The following is a 20,319-nucleotide window of genomic DNA, read 5'->3' as shown; positions in this document are numbered from 1 at the left end:
CAAAGGGGGCTTTGTGTCACAGTAGTTCTCGTCCCTTGGAACTGTGGAGATGGCAGGAGATAAAACAATACTCTTTATCACCAGCAGATTAACTAGCAAGGACATATTCTTTCTATTTATCCTATAGTCTCCTAAGGACAATAGGCCTTTTGTCCTTACACCTGTTGCAGGGGAACGGAGCCCTTGACTGAGACCTAATGGGGTTTATGGGAGGCCATGCAGTTCAGATTTCTTAGTTGTGTCTCTGGCAGGACATCCCATTTCATAACATGCCTTCCAGCAAAGGAACTTGGAGACGGAGCCCTCAGCATTCAAAGGGAGAGAAGCAGATCCATGGTTACTTGAGAAGAACGACAGAGTATAGAAATCCATGTTGGAGAGCAATACATGTGTGTGGCATGTTCTCGCTCCTAGCCAGACCGTCCTGCTCTTTCCTGGTCCTCAGCTTCCTACTCAGCACCAGGCACAGGGTGAAGGCTCTACAGAGGTGAGACTTTGCTGGATGAGTGAACCTCCAGGACTTTGCTGAAGAAAGGGAAACAGCAAAATGATTCATCAAAATGAACACCTGATTTTTTCCAGCTATTTCACTACAGTTTCCAGATAAACGTCTATAGGCACGTGTGTGCGGATGGCTTTCTGCATTCTAAATCCTGTTTGGAATGGGATCTGTTGGGGTTTTTGACTGCCTTCTTTTGGGAACAACACTCCATTCTTCTTTGGGGCAACCAGCCTTCCACTTATTCTTAGTGTGTGAAGTTTGAGTTGAATATTTCCTCTTGGCTTGAGGAAATGGTCTGTGGCCTGGGCCCAGTCAGTCAGAGGGCTGTTTCCCTTGGCCTCAGTGAATTGAGAGTCAAGATGGACCCCTGAACATCCCACCTGGGATTTTGCTGGCATGATTGGAAAGAAGTGTTGTTTATCTGCTGGCGTTCGAAATTGGTAAAATGCAAGCCTAGAGGTACGAGTGGACTTAGTTGCCACCACTTGGGAAAAATCTCATTGAAAATAAAGCCGAAATAGAGGAAAACTGAGCTGAAAGATGGAGAGAGAACAAGTCTCAGTGAAAATATTTGAGCAACTTGAGCCAGCCAAGCTTGAAGTCAACACATTTCCTGGACCCTTCAGTGAAGTGGGCTCTAAATTCCCCAGATTTCAACCATCTTATAACGAATTATAATTTACGACTGTATCCATTTGGGAGATGGGAACTTTATTATCAGTACTCTTATACTGAAATTCTGAGTCTTTAGTGCACTTTCATATGTCCATGTCCTTCAGATTAGAATTTAGTAGGAAAATCCTAACTGGGAGATGTACCGTCCAGAGCCTCCACCACTTCCCTCCGCCTAATCACACCTCCAGATGGAAAAAGATACCATCCGAAATGAAGGGTCCTTGAAATACCTCTTCCACATCTCAACAAAAGGAAGAATCCTCCTTTGTTGAACATCTCATTTCACATAAACTCTAAATCTTTTCATGGCTTGGCAAAAGTTGGTACGTGGCAGAGTCCTCCTGAACAGATTGAGACATCAGAGACTAGGCCCTTCGCCATGCCTGCAACACGTTCTGAAGACATAGCCCATGTCCCCTCTCCCCTCACACTCAATGTGCCATTAACACTAGGAGTACAGCTCAAGAGGAAGGTAGCTTGTACTTGAAAAATAACCTTGCAATTCATGGATGGGTTTGAAGGATGAAGAGAAATGCTCTGTAGCCCTTCACCCAACTCTGGCCGTTAATATAATAAAAAGTAACATCTCTTGCGTGCTTCTGTACCAAGCATAGTTGTAAATTCTCTCCTTGCATTATCACTTGTAACCCTCACCTACTACAACCCCATGTGATTGATCATACTCCCTTTTTTATATTTGAAGAAATGGGACCGAGAAAACTTACAGAACCTGCCCAGGATCACTGAGCAAGATTCAGACCCAAGTAGCAGGACCCAGGCTTTCAATTACAACACCATATTTTGTGATAAAGAATAAAAACAGTGCCTGGATCATGGCTTTAGACATTGTGAAAGCCAGTGTTAGGATCGGAAGGAAGCTATCATGTAGCCCGATAGAAAAACTGAGATTGAAGGAGATAAGCCAGTTCCCCAAAGTCACATAACAGGTTAAAGAACCGGGCACTGAAATCTAGCCCTGATGCCCCAGTTCTGTTGCAGTGCACACCTGTCCTTTGAGGACATATACACGCTGCACCAAATATCCAGTTACTCACCAGGCACCTATTGTTAAAATTCTAAAATATGTCCGGACCAGTTAGCAAGTTGTACTGTCCTGAGGCTATTTCCTCTCTCCCCTCAGGATTCCTGGACCTCCCCACAATTCAGAAATTAAAGGGCTAATGTCTGTCTCTGTGGCCGGCTTCATTCTCATTAGTCAGTTCCCTCCCTCCGTTAAGTAGCTTTAACACGAGCCCTTCGTGAACACAGAAGCCAGCACACAGACTGTTACCCCTCCAGATAATGGGAACTTCTTGGGTGAGTTGCAGGCCACATCTCAGTCATTTGGGGTAACACTGCTATCTCAAATATGAGATAGATGACAGCTAATCGTGCCAAGCGTGCCCAAGACAGCATGAGGGGTCCAGAAAGGAGAAAGCTCAGCCCCAGCATTTGGGGACTCTGTAGAGGTCTTTTCATGCCCTTCCAGGTGTTTGCTAAGACAGATCTTGCCCATAGAGGTGAGGAGTTCAGGGTACCTGAACTGTCAGAGGCAAGAGGAGTCTTGCCCCCTCTCTCACTTTCCTTGTTTCTTTTGGGAATGGCAGAGGCATTCCTCAAGCCACAGCAGCCCCACTGACAACAAATGGGAAATACCAGGAAAGCAGCTTTTGCCAGCTGCGCAGACGGCAGGCCCAGGTTCCTTTTGAAGTCAGTGGGAGGTAAACTGTTCTTTCTCACTGTTCTCAGCAGCAGCAGAGATGGAGAAAGGAATTGTTAGTGGAAGGGAGGCTCTGAGGCACAGAATGCCCAGCTAGAGTCAACTGATGGTGTGCTGCTAGCCAGCCTGAAAACCATCTAGGTCCCAGCGGCCTGCGCCCATGAGATGGTGGTTTGCAGAGGACTCACTCGGGCCATTGCAATATCCATGCCCCTGTTACGCCTTCCCAGAAATCTGTTTCCGTGGTAGCCACAACTTCTTTGTATAATGTTTGAAGCAAAAGATATTACAGTGGCTGATAGCAAATATAGAAAAAACCAGAAAGCTCCCCATCTCTTTCCTTTGCATCTGGTGATCTCCTTCTCATTCTCTGGATGTTTGCTTACGTGTCATTCCACATTCCAGCCTCTCCCCCAGGACTAAGTTAGCATTCCCCTCGCACCTTATGATTTCCTTGTTGTAGCATTTATTCCATTTAAAATTATTTGCTTAATGCCTGTCTTCCCCATTAGACCCATAAAACCCATGGGGACTGAGATTGCATTATTACTCTTACAGATCCCCAGGACCTAGAAGGATGTTATGTGTAATAGTGAATATTTACTGAATAATGAATGACCACTGCAGGAGCTTGACACCAAGTCCTAGCTATTTGTGGAGGGTGCCTTTTTTTACTGAAGTATAGTTGATTTACAATGTTGTGTTAATTTGTGCTGTACAGCAAAGTGGTTCAGTTATACATATATATATATATATATATATATATATATATATATATATACACATTCTTTTTTAATATTCTTTTCCATTATGGTTTATCATAGGATACTGAATATAGTTCTCTGTGCTATACAGTAGGACCTTGATGTTTATCTGTTCCATACATAATGCTTACATCTGCTGACCCCAGCCTCCCACTCCATCCCTCCCCCAACCCCCTCCCACTTGGCAACTACAAGTCTGTTCTCTATGTCCATGAGTATATTTCTATTTCATGAAAATGTTCGTTTGTGTCATATTTTAGATGCCACATATAAGTGATATCATATGGTATTTGTCTTTCTCTTTTTGACTTGCTTTACTTAGTATGATAATCTCAGTTGCATCCATGTTGCTGCAAATGGCATTATTTTGTTCTTTTTTGTGCCTGAGTAATATTCCATTGTATATATGCACTACATCTTCTTTATCCATTCATCTGCTGATGGATATTTAGGTTGTTTCTATGTCTTGGCTATTATAAATAGTGAGTGCTGCTATGAACATAGGGGTGCATGTATCTTTTTGGATTAGAGTTCTGTCTGGACATATGCCCAGGAGTGGGATTGCTTCATCATATGGTAACTCTGTTTTTAGTTTTCTAAGCAACCTCCATACTGTTTTCCATAATGGCTGTACCAACTTAGATTCCCACCAACAGTGTAGGAGGGTTCCCTTTTTGGATGGGGCGTCTTAACCACCATTAGAATATGTGGGAAAGGAAGTTAAAAATAAATAAAATCACCCTTGCATACATCAAGTTCTTCAGCTTCACCAATTCGCAAAACACTTTCCAGTTTGTCTTCTCTTCCTGTTTCTTTTTTGGGGGAGAGGGTAAATTATTTTATTGTTTTAATAAACCATGCTCTATTTTAAAGAAAATTTTTAAGAGGAGAGCTTGTAAATGCAGATGCACATAATTAATCTAGTATTTTAGAAGTATTCATTATTATTCATTAATCTTTGGGGTAATAAAACCAAAATAAGCGAGTGAACCAAAACTATCAAAAAAGAACAGATTGAACCTTATAAAGGATATTTGATGGGGTCTCAAAGGATTCAGAAATCTGCCTTGTTACTATCATGATATGTTTGGTTAATGACTGAAGTCCTTAACAGAGTGCTTGCATTAGTATAGCATAAGGAGCATTGGTTTTTCGAGAGCCATTTTTAAAGATTACTTAATCTGGATAGGTCTGTTTTGGGCATCTCATATCAAATCCAAAGCGAACTTTAAAATAAAATTGATTTCATTACCTCAGGTAAATTATACATCTCTGGACTTAACATGTAATCTAGTAAAAAATTCTCCCAAGACTATTCTTTTCTTCTATTTTTTGAAGTCCATTCTCTCCTACCCCATAATTTAAGGAAACCTCCATTTCATGTATTGTAATTGGAGCATAAGTGAATTTTCCTCAAACTGGGGCGTCCACAGACCAGTGGGGGATGGCTTACCTTTTCTTGGGGTTCTGTGAATTCCCTATGAGATGTGTAAAGGGATGAAAGCATACACTGAATCATGCAGATGAACATTTTTAAATGAAATATGGCCACATGATGTCGATGCCTGAAGGTTTTCAAATATATTGCAAGTTCTCTCATACTCCTCCCTTCCAAAAGAAGATTCTAGTTTTCCTTCCCGTGGATGCAGACAAGACTTAGTGACTTGCTTCTAATGAGCAGAATGAGGTAAGGTGATCTCGCATGACTTCCAAGGCTAGGCTGGAAAAGGCAATATGGCTTCCACCTGGCTCTCTGTCTTGGGGCACGTACCTGGGAAGAAAGCGAGACACCATTTAAGAAATGTGGCTTTCCTAAAGCTGTCACGCCACAGACCCAATGAAGAGATTTCATAGATGCTGGTAGAGGAGCCCCAGCTGTTCAAGTCTTCCCAGCCCAGCTGCTGGGCATGCGAGTGATAAAGGCTTCCAGCCTCAGCCACCATCTGACTACAACCTCATGAAAGACCACCCCTGCCTCCCAAGCCAGAACTACCCTGATGGGTTCCTGACCCAAAGAAACCATGAGAGAGAAGTGATGATGCTGTTCTGAGCCACTGAGTTTTGTGGTGTTTGTTAAAAAGCAAGAGATATCTACTACGGTGTCCTTCTTTGCAGTTGGGTTTATGATACATTGGAACCATGTATTTATTAGAGAAGAGAGGAGAGGCAGACTTAATATATGCATGTCAAGTGAGGGGTAAAGTAGTTCGAATAGAGGAAAGTGACAGGAAAATGGCTCATCACCCCCAACTTGATGTTTGAGGAGGGCTGAACTCAAAGGAATCTTTGTTCAGTCAACTCCATACTTGTGTCGCAAGCAGTTACAGGGCTCCAGCAAAACATCAGCAATTCCATTTAACAAATGCAATCAATTTTAATTGTATTGGCTTGGCTTGGCTTTTATTTTTTCCTCTGATTCCACTTAACTATACATCTGCTTATATCTAGGTTTATATGTGTGCATTTAAGTAGCATTGTGATAATCACTGGAAACACCAGCAAACCACAATTTTTCTTTCAAAGGAATCTTAAATTTGAGAATCAATGAGGGAGGATCATCAGGAAGGCATATGTGTCTATGACACACTATCATCTCATTCACTGTTGCCAAATGAAGTAATACCTCCCACTATGTACCCTAGAACATTCTTCATAATTGTCCATACATATAATGGTTAAATTGTAAGGTTAGTGTATCTGTCTGTAAGTCTCCCAGTTTAAGTCTTATGTTTGAAACCCATGTTAGTGACAATGATGTCTTCAGTCCTTGTATTCCTAGTACACATGGCCTGACTTTTTTCATCAGCAATCACTTTCTCTTCCTGTTTATCAGTTTCAGCTAGAAAGTGGCCACCTGTCTTTGTAGTGCCCTCGACTTCCCCAACATAAATTTTTGAGTAGGGAACTTAAATGACATTTTAATTCAGACCACTATTAATGTACCTTCCAAATCTATTCATTCATTCATTCTCCTATTATCCTTAAATTAAAATATAGAAACAATTTATAACTTAGGTTAATATATTTACATGGGTATTTTTGTCTTACGGGGATGATTGACAGACATAACATAGCTTTCTGTTATAAGCTGTGACACATATCTGAAGTATTTTCGTATTTTAAAGCAGTAGATTATTCATTATTATAGTAACAATATCAGTCATATCTTGCAGTCTTGAAGTATTTGCACAGTACAGTGTTAAACATTTCATCTGTATTATTTCATTTAATCCACACAATTTACCTAATGACTTATGTAAAATTGCCAGTTACAGTGGCTTGGAGGGATGGTCATTTGTCCAAAGTTAACATAACTGGAAATAGAGGAACTAAGATTTGAACCCAGATAAATTTTCCCTTAGCAACTCAGTTTTGTAACTTTTCTAAATTCTTTTGACTGTTTGTACTTTGTTTACCATATTTCAGTAAAGCTAAGTTGTCATCAGTTGTGAGGTGTTCCATTATTTATGAGCCAATATGACAAAGACTGATACTTAAACTATGACATAGCACTTTAGCACTAGAATTTTTATTTTATAATGATTTGAAAGTGCTCTATTTAATAAACAGACCTAGTTAGACATATGTTTTTTTAATTAATTTATTTTTATTTATTTATTATTTTTGGCTGCATTGGGTCTTCGTTGCTGCGCGCGGGCTTTCTCTAGTTGTGGCGAACGGGGGCTACTCTTCATTGCGGTGCGTGGGCTTCTCCTTGCGGTGGCTTCTCTTGTTGCGGAGCATGGGCTGTAGGCGCACGGGCTTCGATAGTTGTGGCGCACAGGCTCAGTAGTTGTGGCACACAGGCTTAGTTGCTCCACGGTATGTGGGATCTTCCCAGACCAGGGCTCGAACCCTTGTCCCCTGCATTGGCCACCAGGAAAGCCCTAGACATATGTTTTTATCAAACGTTACTGTTGTGCATGTATAACATGGAAAGCATAAACAAAACAAATGGGAGGAGGTATTTTCTGGAACTTCCCATTAAGAGTCTGGTTCTTCTGAATCATTTTGCAGATGAGGGTCGTTAGGGACATTCTACAGTGTCATCCCTCATGTCAAGGAGAACATTGATGATGTAGCATTTCTGAAAAGAATGTTCCATTATTGGGTCTGGAATTTTCTTCCAAGCTGCTGTCATCCTTTCCAGAAGTTTTGATAAATATTTGCAGGCAAAGTTAATGCCTCTAATTTAAATATTTAAAAATGCACATCATAGAGTCAATGGAATATGATATTATTATGTTTCCTGCAAACCATGTTAAAAAATCAACTATCCACAAATTTAGTATTTTACAGTGTTTTAGTTATACTAGGCATCTAGGTTTAATATCAGACTTTAGCCTGATGTATATTACTATACATTTATGTTGCTTTACTTACATTATGTCCATTGTTTTGAATGCTTAGAGATACGTCAGATACCAGTTTAAATTCTTTGCATGTGTTAACTCATTAAACCCAAGGAAGTGGTATATTGTCCATTGTATCAATAAAGAAACTAAGATTTAGAGAATTTAAATAATTTATTCAAAGTCACATTGCTTCTTAAATGACAAAGCCAGAGTTTGACTTTAATCTCTGCGACACCAAATTGCATTCTGCTAACTGCTTTGCAGTATTACCGTTCACATAAACACACACAGTTGCAGTATGAGAATTGGTAACTAATATTAATGATCCTTCTTATGTGCTATGTAAATGATTTCTACTTCCCTTAGCCTTCCCTTTGCTTGCACATGAGTATATAAAGTACCCTACATGTGGATTTTTATTGACTCCTCTCTCCCTGAGGCCAGATGTTAACAGTAACCCTTCAGGGACTGATATGGTGGTAATGGGCCAACATTTCTTACAGCCTGGCAATGCATCACTCCGTGGCCATTTTGCTTTAAAGGTTTCTGAGGGAATTAGCTATAAAATGACCATACTACTGGCCATGTCACAGAACTCTTTACATAGATATAGGTCCATGCATTCCTATTTGCCACTGATCAGAAAATTTAATCTTGGCAATCATTCTCTAGGAAATTAATGTTGCTTACATCACATGTTTATGACCCACCATATGAAAAGGAAGGAATATGTGCAGTTGCTTTATGATGTGCCTGAAGCAAAATACTTTGTTATTAGGTACTGCCCAGTGGAGCCATGCTTAGGTTTTTATCTTGCTTTTAAAAAGAAGGAAGATAATCACAGAGGAACTCTGACCTCATTTTATAATTGGGGGTCAGTGACACCAATAGTTAGCCACACAAGTAATGAACCCAGGAATGACTTAGAAAATAAAGTGAAGCAGCTTTTGTAATGTTAGGTCATGGATTTGGAAACTTTTATTTAAACATTCTTCCCATGATACTGCATCTTTAACAACTCTGTCCAGGTGTTTGGAAACAAGAAGAGGATTGTCGTGTTTGTGAGCCATGCTTTCTTGAGAAAATGTCAGCTTTATGTGAAAAGGCTTGTGAGACACTGTGAACCAATGCTGAGCCAAATGAGATGCACTGTGAAAGAAGATACCTGTGCTTTCTCCCATTTTCTCAAGTCTTGGCATCTGGCACCACCATCCTCCCAGCTACCTAAAGTCGGAGTCATTATTGACTTGCCTCTCTTATTTGGTCCCTATATCCAATAAATTTCTGAGTCCTCTTATTCTCCCTCCACAGTAACTCCCTAATCTGCCTACTTCTCTCTATCCTGCCGTTACTTCCAGTTACCACCATGGCCCACCTGGATAACTGCATCGATCTTTGTAATCTAACTGAGGCTTTCTGCCTCTGATCCTGCTGTTTCTGAAGCCAGAAATCTCATCATGTGACTTCCCAAAAACTCTTTGATGACTTCCTGTGGCTCTTGAGATGAGGCCCCAAGTCCACTGTTTAGCTCACAAGGCCCTTAATGATGAGGCCCCTGTTGACTTCCCAAGCCCCATCTCTCTCCTTCCCATGGAGGGCCTTGAAAGGGCCTAAAATATCCTGTCTTTTCAAGTCCACAGTTAGATTTTATACCTTCTTAAGATGACTTCCTCCATGCCCAGGCTTGTGTCATACCTCCTGCTCTGTGTCCTTTTACTTCTTTATGATGATCCCATCACTTAGTTAACTCTATTATAACTACCCACTTGTTTACCTTCTCTACCAACCATGAATTCCTTGCAAGCAGAAACTGTCTCTTGTTCACTGTTGTAAGTCATACCGTATGGAGCACTTGTGGTACAAAGGATGATTTGAAGCAGTACACAGATGCTCTCTTTTAAACTTTTAAAAATTATCCTACATTTTTTATGTTTATATTCTCTTTATAACAAGTACTTGTTTTCTTTATCATGAACCTCAGATGCACAGGATTAAATTAACTATAATCTTTATTCTATGACACAGTCATCATTGGTCCTTTCATGACCCATTTATATTTATTTTGCTAGTTATTTTATACCTTAACAAGCATCTCTAAATTCAATGTGCAAAACAGAAGCTAAGATCGTCATAATAGGCAACATCTAGCCATATGGTACATGGGTTCTGTTCTTCCGCATCATTGTACCTGACCCAACATACTGTGGTCACCATTCTCTCACTTCCTATTTAAATAGTTCACTTGCCTCTCTATTTCTAAACTTTATTTTTTTTTAATATTATGGAAGGTATTTAATAATTCAATTTTTAAATATATTCTACTTTCCTTTTTAATTAAGTACATGCAATTGCATATCAAAACAGAGCAGAAGAGTATATTTCCTTTTCTTATTGAGATATAATTGACATATAACACTATATTAGTTTCAGGTGTACAACATAATGATTTTTTTTTTTAATTTTTATTTATTTATTTATTTATTTTTGGCTGTGTTGGGTCTTCGTTTCTGTGCGAGGGCTTTCTCCAGTTGCGGAGAGCGGGGGCCACTCTTCATCGCGGTGCGCGGGCCTCTCTGTCGCAGCCTCTCTTGTTGTGGAGCACAGGCTCCAGATGTGCAGGCTCAGTAATTGTGGCTCACGGGGTAGTTGCTCCACGGCATGTGGGATCTTCCCAGACCAGGGCTCGAACCTCTGTCCCCTTCATTAGCAGGCAGATTCTCAACCACTGCGCCACCAGGGAAGCCCCAACATAATGATTTAATACTTGTATATACTGCGAAATAATCACCACAGTAAGTTCAGTTAACATCCATCAGTCTACATAGTTGCAAATTTTTTTCTTGTGATAAGAATTTTTAAAATCTACTCTCTAGCAACTTTCAAATTTGTGATGCAGCATTTATTAACTATAACTACCATACTTTCCATTCCAAACCTTATTTTCTTTTGTTAGTTGTTTTTAACTTTATAAAAAGCATACCACACTTAAGCAATATTTGGGGCTTTCTCCACTTAATATAATGTTGCTGAGAGTCCTCTGTATTATTCTATGCTATTGTAGTTCACTTGGTTTGACTGCTGTATTCCATTGATGACTATATCACAGTTTAAGCATCCACTCACCCCTTGGTGGGCACCTGGGTTGTCACCAGGTTTTTGCCCTTGTGCACAGTGGTGCTCTGAACATTTGGGTACATGCCTCTTGTTGCACATGGGTAAACATTTCACTGTAGAACTGCTGTTAAAGAGAAGGTGAATTCATATCTTTTAGAGTTAATACCAAACTAGATTTAATGAGATGACACCAACTTACCCTCCACCCATAATGTATATGAAAACCTATGGATCCCCATCCTCTCCATTACTTGGCATTGTCAGCCTTCTTCATCTTGGCCACTCAGCTATCAGGAAAATGGATCTCACGTGATCTTGATTTGTATTTTCCCGATCACTAATAATACTGAACATTTCTTTATGCATCTATTGTACATATGTGTTTCCTCCCCTGTGAAATGTTTACTCCTGTTTTCTGCCCATTTTTCTCTTGGATTGGTTGTGTTATTCTTACTGGTTTGTAGACATTTTTACATATTTTGATAGCAAGTCTTTAAAGACTACATGTACTTATTGTAGAACATCATATTGAAGTTGGTAACTCATCTTTGTAATATCTTTAAGGTATCCTAACAAAAAAAAAGTTCTTAAGATAACATATGTATGAAATTCAATAATACCTAAGTAGATTTCTAGATAACATGGCAAGGAGTGAAATTACCTGTTTTCTTGACGGATGAAGTGGGTTGTGGTGGAGTATAAGTTTTGCCCTGTATTTGAGCTGTTTTTGAACTAGAACCTACTGCTTTCCACACATCCATAAGGTGCTAGGCACATCACAGGCGCTCGGCCAGAACTTACTGGAATGAACTAAAATACCCTGTGGGAAAAGGCACACTGATAAGAACATTTACCCTCCAAGTTGTTTAAACAGATGGCATGTTTTTGAAAGAAGAAAAATTGTAAAAGAAACTAAAGAACAGGACTGATGGGGCTTCCCTGGTGGCGTAGTGGTTGAGAATCTGCCTGCCAATGCAGGGGACACGGGTTCGAGCCCTGGTCTGGGAAGATCCCACATGCCGCGCAGCAACTGGGCCCGTGAGCCACAATTACTGAGCCTGCGCGTCTGGAGCCTGTGCTCCGCAACAAGAGAGGCCGCGATGGTGAGAGGCCCGCGCACCGCGATGAAGAGTGGTCCCCACTTGCCGCAACTAGAGAAAGCCCTCGCACAGAAACGAAGACTCAACACAGTCATAAATAAATAAATAAAAAAGAACGTGAATTTCTTTAAAAAAAAAAAAAAAAAAAAAAGAACAGGACTGATTTCCAGTTGATTTTCATGGTGTTGGGGAAATGGTGTTTTGGGCAGACTATTGCATGTGGTTAGGTTGGGCAATTTTCCCCTTTTCTAAGACAGTATTTTGGGGACACGCTGGTATAGGTGTTTTGTACTGACTCACCTAAAAGAGACTTTTGCATATATTGTGAAAATTCTCTTTGGAGTTAAAGAAAGGGAAAAAATAAGAATTAAATACTGCTCCTCTTACAAGTCATCCATGACCTCACGTCCCCCCAAGTGGACCCACCTCTCTCTCCTTCTTCTTCACTCCTCAGGCACAAAGCAGGACATACCAACAAGGACATTCTGATTTGAAATCATAATGTAAAAATTTTTACATTATTTTTATTCTTACATGATTTTTGATCTTTTTTTTTTTTACCTAAAATATGGGGTCAACCAAACTCTCTGAGACTCTTCCTGTGACTACCCTCTACTCAGTGTTCCTATCTCCCATGAGGGCCAAGGCAGAGGCAGGAATACATTGGGTCTGAGGGATGGGGTGAGGATATCTTTTATATTTATATAGTATTGTTTCTCAGTATGAAAGTTAAGTAGTATATTTTTAATTTTATAGCATATTATATTTTATAATACAGAAGACTGTGTCTCACATATATGTAGTATAAGAAATACTATTACTCATACCCTAAGTACCCATCGCCCAGCTTAAGTAACTGAACTTTACCAGTCTACTGCAACTCCCCATATCAATCCCTCTCTCCTCACTTATTTATTTATTCAAAAGCATTCATTTGAATGATTATTATGTGTCATGCACTGTTCTAGGTAATACAAAACAGTAAAATAAAAAACAGACAAAAAGCCCTGACTCCTGGAGCTTACATTTTATAAAAGGAAGCTACCATTTTTAATTTTGGGTTTATCATTCCCTTTTCCATATAAATATATATATCTCCAAACAATATATTAGTTTACTGTTATACTGTCTAGTGTTCTTCTATGCCTTGCTTTTTTTGCTTAATGTATTTGTGCATGAAATGCTAGTTCATCCATTTTCAATATTTCTGGACTTCTGTTACGTAAATACTTCACAGCATATCCATCTTCCTATTTATGGATATTAGGATTATCTTCAGCTTTTTGTTATTACGAACAATGCTGCTATGAAGTGGTATCATATGACACATATTTTTGTGTCTGGATTCTTTTGTGTAACATTACATTTGTGAGAGTCATTTCTGTTGTGCATAGCAGTAACTCATTGTTCATTGTTGTATAGTTTGTATGGGTATGTATATACCCTATTTATTTGTAATTATTTCAACATTTGAGTTATTTCAAGGATTTGTTTAATGCCATGTTTATGTACATGTCTTTTGAAGCATGTGTTGTGTTGGGTATTGCTGGGTCTTAAGATATATGTAAGTCCAATTATAGTAGATACAGTCAAATAATTATCCAAAGGGATAATACAGTTTGCTCTCCCACAGCCATTCTGCTGGCTGTGTATCAAATTGTGCTTTTAATTTCCATTTACTTGATGATTAATGAAGGTGAGCAATCTGTAAAAGTTAATTTGTTGTTTAGTATCATATTTTATAAAGTACCAGTTCAACACTTTCACCCACTTTATTCTGTTGAGTTGTCTGGCCTTTTTTTATTGATTTGAGAAAATATATACAGGAGTATTCCTGAACACATAAAGGATAGAACCAATGGCAAATAGAAGAGGTAATAATAGGCACATTTGTCTTATTATCATTCTGAGGTAAAATTCAATATTTCACTTAAATACGACATTATTATAGGTTTCAAAAATTGATTTATCAGAATAAGGAAGTTCCCTTCCATTATAAAATACAGTTTGCTATATTTTATCATGAAAGCAAGTAGAATTTATGAAGTGCCTTTTCTGCAACTATTGAGATAATTATGTGCATTTTCTCCTTCATGCTATTGACATGTTGATTTGTATTGATTGATTTTTGAATGTTAACCCAACCATGCATTCCTAGAGTAAATTTGGTTTTTTGTAGTGTAGTATCCTTTTCGAATATTGCTGGATTCAGAATTCTAATACTTTGCTTAGAATTTTAAAAATCTATTTTCTTGGGGAGGGTTTACTTTCTTGGAACATCCTTGTCAGCTTTTGGTATTAAGGTTATGCTAACCTCAAAATCACATTGGAGAATAATACCTCTTCATTCTTCTGACCTCTCTCTCCCTTTCCTAATTCTCTCTTCACCTGTATCTAACTTCTATTAAGCCCATTGGTTGGATACTTAATTTCACTTATTACATTTTTTAAATTCTCAACTTTCCACTTGATCCCATTGTATAATATCCAGTTTTCCACCAGAATTCTCTATTTTGTTAATTAATGTTTTAACCTGTTTACCCTGATTATTTTAATATCCATGTCTGATAACAAATATATCTGGATATCCTGTGGGTCTGTTTTTAATACTTATTCTTTTCTCTTGGTTATTAGTCAAGTCGCATCTTTTTGGGTGTTTTGCTATTTTTGTTTGAGTGCTGAACATTGACTTCGAAAAACTGTAGAAATAATTTGAGACTCTGAACTGTTCATTTCATAACAGCAAATTCCATTAAGGAGAAACATAGTTCAGATTTCAGGCCTACTTCCTTGGGATTTCACTCTCTCTCCAGTTGTAGAATTGCAAGTTCTTACTGTATTGATATTGTCTTGTCAATGTTTTCAAATATATTTTTAAAAAATATTTTGTTGAGCTTGTCTAGTTATTCTCAGAGGGAGAATTTGTCTAAAATTAGTATGCTATTGCCAGAAGGGACACCAATTACATTTTTGGATTTTAATTTGTGTTTTCCATAGTTCAAAACAGTTGAGCCTTTTTAAATAAGCTTATCAGCCACTAGTGTTTTCACTTATGCATGTTTCTATTTACTTATTCATTTTTTTATTGATCCATAGAAATTATATTATCATATGGGTTTTTATTCTCATTATGTGTATTTTAAATTCTTTCTCTCTAGTTACAGTTGTTTTTATTCTTTAATTATTTGTTTTGATGAACTTAAGTATTTTTTAATGTAGTTATATTCATCAGTCTTTTTTGAGCCTTTTATCTTTTTAAAAAAAATTTATTTTATTTATTTAGTTTATACAGCAGGCTCTTATTAGTTATCTGTTTTATACATATTAGTGCATATATGTCAATCCCAATCTCCCAATTCATCCCACCACCACCACCCCCCCACCGCCCCCCCCCTTGGTGTCCATACGTTTGTTCTCTACAACTGTGTCTCTATTTCTGCCTTGCAAACCGGTTCATCTGTTCCATTTTTCTAGATTCCACATATATGCGTTAACACGTGGTATTTGTTTTTCTCTTTCTGACGTACTTCACTCTGTGTGGCAGTCTCTAGGTCCATCCACATCTCTACAAATGACCCAATTTCGTTCCTTTTTATGGCTGAGTAATATTCCATTGTATATATGTACCACATCTTCTTTATCCATTCGTCTGTCAATGGGCATTTAGATTACTTCCATGCCCGGCTATTGTGAATAGTGCTGCAATGAACATTGGGGTGCATATGTCTTTTTGAGTTATGGGTTTCTCTGAGTATATGCCCTGTAGTGGGATTGCTGGGTCATATGGTAATTCTATTTTTAGTTTTTTAAGGAACCTCCATACTGTTCTCCATAGTGGCTGTATCAATTTACATTCCCATCAGCAATGCAAGAGGGTTCCCTTTTCACCACACCCTCTCTAGCATTTGTTGTTTGTAGATTTTCTGATGATGCCTATTCTAACTGGTGTGAGGTGATACCTCATTGTAGTTTTGATTTGCATTTCTCTAATAATTAGTGATATTAAGCACCTTTCATGTGCCTCTTGGCCATCTGTATGTCTTCTTTGGAGAAATGTCTATTTAGTTCTTCTGCCCATTTTTGGATTGGGTTGTTTGTTTTCTTAATATTGAGCTGCATGAGCTGTTTATATATTTTGGAGATTAATCCTTTGTCCGTTGATTCATTTGCAAATATTTTCTCCCATTCTGAGGGTTGTCTTTTTGTCTTGTTTATAGTTTCCTTTGCTGTGCAAAAGCGTTTAAGTTTTATTAGGTCCCATTTGTTTATTTTTGTTTTCATTTCCATTTCTCTAGGAGGTGGGTCAAAAAGGATCTTGCTGTGATTTATGTCATAGAGTGTTCTGCCTATGTTTTCCTCTAAGAGTTTTATAGTGTCCGGTCTTACATTTAGGTCTTTAATCCATTTTGAGTTTATTTTTGTGTATGGTGTTAGGGAGTGTTCTAATTTCATTCTTTTACATGTAGTTGTCCAGTTTTCCCAGCACCACTTACTGAAGAGACTGTCTTTTCTCCTTTGTATATTCTTGCCTCCTTTTTCATAGATTAGTTGACCATATGTGCGTGGGTTTATCGCTGGGCTTTCTATCCTGTTCCATCGATCTATATGTCTGTTTTTGTGCCAGTACCATATTGTCTTGATTACTGTAGCTTTGTAGTATAGTCTGAAGTCAGGGAGTCTGATTGCTCCAGCTCCGTTTTTTTACCCTCAAGATTGCTTTGGCTATTTGGGGTCTTTTATGTCTCCATACAAATTTTACAATTTTTTGTTCTAGTTCTGTAAAAAATGCCATTTGATAATTTGAATTGAATCTGTAGATTGCTTTGGGTAGAATAGTCATTTTCACAATATTGATTCTTCCAATCCAAGAACATGGCATATCTCTCCACCTGTTTGTGTCATCTTTGATTTTTTTCATCAGTGTCTTATAGCTTTCTGAGTACAGGTCTTTTACCTCCTTAGGTAGGTTTATTCCTAGGTATTTTATTCTTTTTGTTGTGACGGTAAATGGGATTGGTTTCTTAATTTCTTTTTCTGATCTTTTGTTGTAAGTGTATAGGAATGCCAGAGATTTCTGTGCATTAATTTTGTATCCTGCAACTTTACCAAATTCATTGATTAGCTCTAGCAGTTTTCTGGTGGCATCTTTAGGATTTTCTATGTATAGTATCATGTCATCTGAAAACAGTGACAGTTTTACTTCTTCTTTTCCAATTTGAATTCTTTTTATTTCTTTTTCTTCTCTGATTGCCATGGATAGGACTTCCAAAACTATGTTGAATAATAGTGGCAAGAGTGGACATTCTTGTTTCATTCCTGATCTTAGAGGAAATGCTTTCAGTTTTTCACCATTGAGAATGATGTTTGCTGTGGGTTTGTTGTATAGGGCCTTTATTATGTTGAATAGGTTCCCTCTGTGCCCACTTTCTGGAGATTTTTATCATAAATGGGTGTTGAATTGTGTCAAAAGCTTTTTCTGCATCTGTTGAGATGATCATATGGTTTTTATTCTTCAGTTTGTTAACATGGTGTATCACATTGATTGATTTGCGTATATTGAAGAATCCTTGCATGCCTGGGATAAATCCCACTTGATCATGGTGTATGATCCTTTTAATGTGTTGTTGGATTCTGTTTGCTAGTATTTTGTTGAGGATTTTTGCATCTGTATTCATCAGTGATATTGGTCTGTAATTTTCTTGTTTTTGCAGTATCTCTGTCTGTTTTTGCTATCAGGGTGATGGTGGCCTCTTAGAATGAGTTTGCAAGTGTTCTTTCCTCTGCAATTTTTTGGAAGAGTTTGAGAAGGATGGGTTTTAGCTCTTCTCTAAATGTTTGATAGAATTCACCTGTGAAGCCATCTGGTCCTGCACTTTTGTTTGTTGGAAGATTTTTAACCAGTTTCAATTTCATTACTTGTGATTGGTCTGTTCATATTTTCTGTTTCTTCCTGGTTCAGTCTTGGAAGGTTATACCTTTCTAAGAATTTGTCCATTTCTTCCAGGTTGTCCATTTTATTGGCCTAGAGTTGCTTATAGTAGTCTCTTATGATGCTTTATATTTCTGCAGTGTCCATTGTAACTTCTCCTTTTTCATTTCTAATTTTATTGATTTGAGTCCTCTCCCTCTCTTGATGAGTCTGACTAAAGGTTTATCAATTTTGTTTATCTTCTCAAAGAACCTGCTTTTAGTTGTGTTGATCTTTGCTATTGTTTTCTTTGTTTCTATTTCATTTATTTCTGCTCTGATCTTTATGATTTCTTTCCTTCTACTACCTTTGGGTTTTGTTTGTTCTTCTTTCTCTAGTTGCTTTAGGTGTAAGGTTAGGTCGTTTATTTGAGATTTTTCTTGTTTCTTGAGGTAGGATTGTATTGCTATAAACTTCCCTCTTAGAACTGCTTTTGCTGTATCCCATAGGTTTTGGGTCATCGTGTTTTCATTGCCATTTGTTTCTAGGTAATTTTTGAATCCGTTTACTGATGGAAGGGACTGGTGGTGGGTAGAGCTGGGTGTTGCTCTGGTGGGCAGAGCTCAGTAAAACTTTAATCTGCTTGTCTGCTGATGGGTGGGGCTGGGTTCCCTCCCTTTTGGTTGTTTGGCCTGAGGCGACCCAGCACTGGAGACTACAGGTCCTTTGGTGGGGCTAATGGTGGACTCTGGGAGGGCTCACGCCAAGGAGTACTTCCCAGAACTTCTCCTGCCAGTGTCCCTATCCCCGCAGTGAGCCACAGCCACCCCCCGCCTCTGCAGGAGACCCTCCAACACTAGCAGGTAGGTCTGGTTCAGTCTCCTATGGGGTCACTGCTCCTTCCCCTGTGTCCTGATGTGCACACTACTTTGTGTGTGCCCTCCAAGAGTGGAGTCTCTGTTTCCCCCAGACCTTTTGAAGACCTGCAATCAATTTCTGCTAGCCTTCAAAGTCTGATTCTCTGGGAATTCCGCCCCCCCTTTTTGCCAGACCCCAAGGTTGGGAAGCCTCTTATGAGGCTCAGGACCTTCACTCCAGTGGGCGGACTTCTGTGGTATAATTTTTCTCCAGTTTGTGAGTCACCCACCCAGCGGTTATGGGATTTGATTCTATTGTGATTGCGCCCCTCCTACCGTCTCATTGCGGCTTCTCCTTTGTCTTTGGATGTGGGGTATCTTTTTTCGTGAGTCCCAGTGTCTTCCTGTCGATGACTGTTAATTGTGATTCCGGTGCTCTTGCAAGAGGGAGTGAGCGCATGTCCTTCTACTCCACCATCTTGAACCAATCTCACCTATTAATTCATTCTTTGAATAGAAGAAATAAACTCAGACGTGGTAATACTGTGGTCGCATTATAATTGGAGGTTGCTCACTACACTGGTCAATAGTCGATTTTGACTTCTGGTCTTGCGTGGAAGGCTGAGTACACAAATGTTTGTCTAGAACCTGCCCTCGTAGATTAACGACATCCTCCCTGCCATAGGCCAGCTTAGCTTTGGCTTGTTTGAAATGTTCATGCCTTCTCCGCACTCCTCTGGCATGGTGTTTCTTCTTCAAAAGAAAGTACATTTTTTTGCCAGTACATCATGAAACTTCATTGAATTCGTCTTGGTATCACAGTACTCTGCTGAGTGAGACGTTTTTAAAAGGGAAGGGCTCACTATCCATCCGCTCGGGTCCTCCAGGCTGTTGGAGTGGGTTCTCCTCAGAACCTTTTATCTTATTTAGGAACTCCTTCCCTATTTCAATGTCATAAAGATATTCTCCTATATTTTTCTCTAACTACTTAAGAATTTTTCTTTTAACTTTTGTCTTAATCCATGTGCAATGCATGTTTGTGCATGGAGTGAAGTAGAGATCCAATTTCATTTATTTCCGTATGTTTAAGAAGTTATCCCAGAACCATTTATTGAAATTAGGAACTGACTATATTAAAAACACCTTAATTTCAGAGCGATGTTGTTTCAGTGAACTATGTTCCAAGTACTGGAGGTCCCTATTATCTTAGTATTCGTTATTATCTCTGTCTCCCAAAGAAATGACCTCTTTTAAAGCTCATCTTCCATCAGATAACCCTATGTCTTAATTTTAATTTTTCTTCCCACATTGTGTCAATATTATT

General features: G+C 38.7%; 1 long non-coding RNA gene across 3 annotated transcripts in view; it reads right to left on the bottom strand.

The window, feature by feature from the left end:
* The window catches only part of LOC132375132 (uncharacterized), a 274,330-nt gene that overhangs the window by 161,666 nt on the left and 92,345 nt on the right, over positions 1 to 20,319 (bottom strand). For all 3 annotated transcript variants that reach the window (XR_009505926.1, XR_009505925.1, XR_009505927.1), the window contains exon 2: positions 5,115 to 5,432. This is a non-coding gene — a long non-coding RNA (uncharacterized LOC132375132). The remainder of the gene's footprint in view (positions 1 to 5,114; positions 5,433 to 20,319) is intronic.

Source organism: Balaenoptera ricei, chromosome 11, assembly GCF_028023285.1.
Source record: "Balaenoptera ricei isolate mBalRic1 chromosome 11, mBalRic1.hap2, whole genome shotgun sequence".
Taxonomy (NCBI): domain Eukaryota; kingdom Metazoa; phylum Chordata; class Mammalia; order Artiodactyla; family Balaenopteridae; genus Balaenoptera; species Balaenoptera ricei.
The sequence above is the reverse complement of the archived record's forward strand: the minus strand, read 5'-3'. Positions and strand labels throughout refer to the sequence as shown.